Raw genomic sequence first — 6,000 nt, 5'->3', positions numbered from 1 at the left:
GAGCATACCGGCTGAGAGCAAAAGAGCTAAAAAGATGCTTGAGCCCGCCGATGAGGGTAGCTAATAAGCTAACAGTCGATCCAAAAAGCAAAATGGCTGAAATCACCCCTGAGCATACCGGCTGAGAGCAAAAGAGCTGAAAAGATGCTTGAGCCCACCGATGACGGTAGCTAATAAGCTAACACCCGATCCAAAAAGCAAAATGGCTGAAATCATGCCTGAGCATATCGGCTGAGAGCAAAAGAGCTGAAAAGGTGCTTGATCCCGCCGATGAGGGTAGCTAATAAGCTAACACCCAAACCAATCCTAAGATGTTTCTACAACTAGATGAAAGCCAGACAAGCACTCGACAAATCAAGAAAGTTTGTCAAGACAACGATCTACAAAAACCGAGTTGTTTTACACGGCACAGATGAAAGCCAGATAAGCACTCGACAAATCAAGAAAGTTTGTCAAAACAACAATCTACAAATACCGAGTTGTTTACACAACGTAGACAAAAGCATGACAAGCACTTGACAAAATCAAAGACATCTAGGCAAGGAAGACATCAACAAAAAATAAAGGATCTTCATTCAAAAAGAAGTATAATATCCTTATTACAAAGTCTGGAGTACTAAAGTCAAAATACATCAAGCATCATCTTTAGGAGAAGAAATATCAATATCAAGATTATCTACAATCCTCCTAGCCAAATCTTTGACCTCAGGCTCCATCTTTTCAACATCATCAAGATATTCTTGACTCTCGGCTTCCTCTGCAATCTTGGACAGGGGCATCTCCGGAGCAAGAACCCGGACCTAGGCAAGAACATTTCTGGTACATAGTTGGGCGCACCTCTTCACGAACTCCTGGAAATGAGTTGGAACTTGAGGAATAAATTGAGCCCAAGATTGACCATCATCCGATGGAGTCCGAAGAAGATCGGCTACTGACCGAAATGATTTCCACAAAGCATTCCAGTTCTCAAGGGCAAGCGCGAGTTCAACCATTTTTTGGACCTACACAAGATCACTGTCACCTCCATGCCTAATCAACTTGGCAAGCGCGAGTTCTTCTTCAGCACGAGTAACTACCTCTTTAGCCCTGTTGTGACTATTGCGAGCAAGTGTCTTCATTTCCTCAATACCCTCCGAGAGCTTCTGCTTTTCAACTCGGAGAGCTAAACTAGGCACCAAAAACAAGTCAGTTGAAAGGAAAATTCAAATACAAGAGGAAACAAAAAGAACCCACAATACCATTGCACTCATTCTTCATGGCCTCCACAGCTGCACCCCTCTACTTTCCTGCCTCAACCACCTGGGCACGGAGAGCTTTTTCCTCCTTTTGGTGCGTTTGATGCTCGGTCTCGATCTCAGCCCGACAGAGGTCAAGCTCTGTTTTCAGGGCACAAACCTCAGAAGATAACTTTTTCTCGGTTTTAGATGAGAAAAAGAAGCCAGTATGATCTCGAGAAAAAGACTGAGCAAAAGAGAAAGAGAAAAACAAAACATAAGAATAGAAGAAAAATGAACATCTAAAGAAAGAACTTCAGAAAAAACTTACCTGGAGTTTTTCCCCAAAAGAAGTCGCGAAGGTTCCCCAGGCAGCGGTCAGCTCTGACAACCGATGAGTGGCATTGAATTGTTGCACCACATCATCATCCAAACGCTAAACGCCACTAGGAAGAGGAGCAGAGGGAGAAGCCGGCTAAGGTAAAGAAGACAAGACCAGGGCTGTACCCTGGGAAGCCCTGGCTGCATCCTCAGATGGCTCCACCACCACGGCCATGGTCACCTCTGGAGCCAGCAAATCAGCAGCTATGGAACCACCAAAGAACCCTGTCCCCCTCACAGCCACCTCTCCGACCGCACATTCCGAGTCCAGAGACTCAGAACACAGAGGCGCACCAGAAGACTGATAAGAAGTCGACTAAGGGTTGAGGGAAGGCGAAGGCCTGCAAGATGATAAAGAAAATCGACGATAAGAATATGAATCAGAGAAGGGGAAAACAAAAGTAGAGAAACATAACCAGGATTCACTCACTTAGCTATCTTCTTCTTCATAAAACCCCCAAGACCAACAGAAGACCTTAAAGGGGGAACTATAGAAGCAAAAATATCGCTGCCACCTTGCAACAGGAGTGGCATGGTCGGAATCGGAGCTCCAGAAGAACTCAAGGTCGACAACCGCTTACTACAAGAGAACAAGGTCAAATTCAAAACAAAAAGAAGTTTTCAACAATAGAAAAATAGGAAAACAACTCACCGATGCGTAACAAGGGCCGCATCATCATCCTCCTCTTCCTCACTTTCAAGCATGGCAACCACAGCGCCATCTGAAAAAGAAGAAAAGTACTTGGTTAGAGGCAAAAGCAAACAACAAAAAGACAAAACATATTAATATGCTCACCTAGGAGCACGCTACCTATAACTTGAGTACCTAGACGAGTACTCGATTGGCGAGACTTCTTGGTGGCAGGCAAACCAGAAGAAGAACAATCCGCTCGCCCCCTTTTTCCGACACTGCGGGGAGCTCGAGGAACTGGACGAGGAACGTACTCTACATAGGTGTCAAGAATTGCGGAAGAAACACCAAGAAATATCGTGGTGGTTTGAAACTTACTGGTTAAAGATGCCCCAGCAAGATTCTCCCCAAGCTCCACAATGGCAGGGCGGTCATCAAGGGGGATCAGGTCAACAAAGTTACGCCCCAATTCCTATAAAAGAGAAAATCAACCAGACAAGAAATATTAAGCAAAAAGTAGAGACAGCAAAGGAAATACAAAAAGTACTAGCATAAGAAAAAACAACTCATAGCAGGAGGCGGGTTGTTAGCACAATACTTAGGGACAGTATGCGGGACGACGCTTACTCCCTTCAACATCTTCTGAAGGTGCTCGAGCACCTCCTCACCAGTCAACTCAAGGGCAGGGACCATACGAGAAGGGTCCTATGCTCCAGAGTATTCAAAACCATAGTTTTCTCGCTCCTTCAGAGGTTGAACACGGTGGCGAAGAAAACTAGAAACAATACCAAAGCCGGTCAAGCCTTGCTGTTTCAGAGCACATATCCTCTCCAAAAATGGCTTGATCGCCTGGAGCTCATCCACCATCATGGGATTCTTCTCCCATCGGTCGTTAACAATGGGACCAGAAGAAGAATGGACAGCAAGAGGAGGGATCATATTGGTGGCATAAAACCAGGCGGCATAAAACCAGTCGGCACGCCAATCCATCAAAGAATCAACCAAATCATAATCAAAGAATCTACCCTTACAACCCTAACAAAACTGAATTCCGCAGCCACCAAGAATATGAGTGTCATCGCTGCGGGGTTGGGGCTTTAGACGGAAGAAGTAACAAGAGAGAGAAAGAGAAGGAGGAATTCCAAGAAAAGTTTCACAAAGATGAACAAAAACAGAAAGATGAAGGACAACATTGGGAGTAAGATGGTTCAGGCTAATCCCAAAATAATTGAGAAAGCGATGAAGAAAAGCAGAGGCAGGAAGACAAAGACCAGCACGAATAAAGGAGACAAAAAGAACAATCTCACCAGAGCCTAGGGTTGGAACCCGATGCTGGCCTAGAGCTCTCCACTCAGTAATCTCCTTGTCCTAGATTAGGAAATCACTGACCAGCTCACGCAACTGATCCTCAGTCATAGTCGGAGCTGGCCAGACCTTCTAAGCAGCCCTCATGGTCATGAATTCCTGATTTTCAATCACAGAAAGTGAGGCCTCCTCATCTACAAAGGTTGCCTAGGACTTGCTCACTGATTTCTTCCTACCCATATACTAGCGAAAGCAATAAGGCACTAAGAAACGATGACGGTCAGGCAGCGGTGCTCAGATGACGATGACAATGGCGACGACGGAGTGAGGATTAGGGTTTCAAGGCAAAAGCATAGCAGCAAAGAAAAAGAAGAAAGAAGGCCTTTAAATATATTTTTACAGCAATAAAAATATGGCCCACTAGGCCCATTTAAACACGGCATCAGAACGCAATGGTTCATTTCCCAACACAACTGACAAAGCTGAAATGATGGACAGCACACTTCTACACAAAGGTATAGTTCAATGGGAAGATGTCAGACTTATCCATCCAGCACCAAAGCAGAGTTAACATATTGCTATGAGAATAGCTCATCAACCATGAAGCAACGAAGGGTTACCTCAAAAGGAACACAAGAACTCGGTTCTTATAGAAAGAACTCAGGAATCTCTCAAACAACCAGGACATCAGCAGGAAAAAAGAATGACAACCCAGAAGACAAGATTCTTTCCATTATAAATAACTTCAAAAATTACAAGATTTCACATCTTACAAGACCCAACGAACTCGGTACTACGACGAGCAAGAGGAACCCGGACACAACTAGGCTCTGGAATGACTACGTGTTCCAAATTGCTACTTGGTAGAACAAACCACACTCAGCTACACTGTTTTCTTCAAAGGACGGACATAGAACATCTGAGGCGGAAGTCAGCAGCATGGCGGGACAACATGGAACAGGGAAGCCCAATAGGCATCTGTCTACCCAAGCCCGATGTGACACTAGATCAGGCATTGATCTGCACCGGACAATCGCAGGGCAGGCAAGGGGATCTACCCAGAACTGCTGGATGAAGGAACGTACCCCGCATCACAAGACTTCCTCCAACTACCGCCACATACCTCCTGGTACAATGCCACTGCGAGATTAGTCTACCTCTAATCTCTATCACAAGACTCCCTCTAGCTACAACAAGATATACAAGAACTACAAGATACGCCCAGGGGCTACTCTACTTCAGAAACTATCATATTCATGACTATGGAGATTTCAGACCACACAACAGAACGCTCGATGAATCAAAACAGCACACCAAGAGGGTATTTATAGACCAAAGAAGCAGGTGCACATGGACCGGGAGCACCAACGGAACAAACCCAACAAAGGACACAGTGAAAAGACAGAATTCAATGAAAGAGGACTCAGGCGTGAAGGAACAGTACTCAAGGACAAGCATATTCGAAAAGGATATACCAATACTAGTACAACTCATGAGCAAACAACATTTACACTCAACCACTACCATACAACCACATCTGACAATAGCAGACTACCAGAGAATATGCCAAGACCCTACACCCAAGTTCTTTTTGAGTAAAAGAACCCGGATAGACGCTCAGGGGCTGCAACAGGAGAGGTTTTTTCAGGCTCTTTTGAACAGCATAAGATTCAAGACCCTCCAGCTCCTTGTTCCAAATAGCAAGAGGCTCAGGGGCTACACTCAGTGAGTGCACTTTTTTCCTTGAAAAAAGCGCACGTCACCAAGAAGATCTCTTCAAGACAAACCACTTCAAGGACTCATGTCAAAAAGAACCCGAACCGAGCAATATCCGAGTTCTTTTTGAGTAAAAGAACCCGGGCATATGCTTGGGAGCACTTCGACGAGGAATCAGAACAATTTTAAGACAAGACCCTCCAGCTCCTTGTTCCAAATAGCAAGAGGCTCGGGGGCTACACCCAGACGGATGTATTTTTTCTTCAAAAAAGCACACACCACTCGAAGATCCCAAGAAGCGCTACACAGTTTTACTCAGGAAAGCACTCGGACAACGCTTGTTCCTACTCGGCAAGACCTAAAGGAACAAGATGAGGCTTCCAGAACTCAACCATGAAGTGCTCGGGTGCTTGTCGATACGGGACCCACCGGATACCCCATAAGGAAGGAAGAAGATCTAGTCTAACTAGGATTTCTTTCCCTGTAAACTTAGTAGTAGTATTATTCTGTAATCCTACTAGGAACCTCATTGTAAACCGACTAGGACTCTAGCCTCCTGACTATATAAAGGAGGGCGGAGTTCCTGGAGAGAGGACGAAGAACACAACGAAACACAACACTTGACAATCAATCCAACGCAAAGGCAAACGCCGACTGGACGTAGGGCTATTACTCGATCACGATCGAGGGTCCGAACCAGGATAAATTGACTGTCTCTGGCGTTTACCGTCGAGTTCTGCATACACTGAAGCC

This window comes from Miscanthus floridulus, chromosome 13 (assembly GCF_019320115.1).
Source record: "Miscanthus floridulus cultivar M001 chromosome 13, ASM1932011v1, whole genome shotgun sequence".
Taxonomy (NCBI): domain Eukaryota; kingdom Viridiplantae; phylum Streptophyta; class Magnoliopsida; order Poales; family Poaceae; genus Miscanthus; species Miscanthus floridulus.
The sequence above is the reverse complement of the archived record's forward strand: the minus strand, read 5'-3'. Positions refer to the sequence as shown.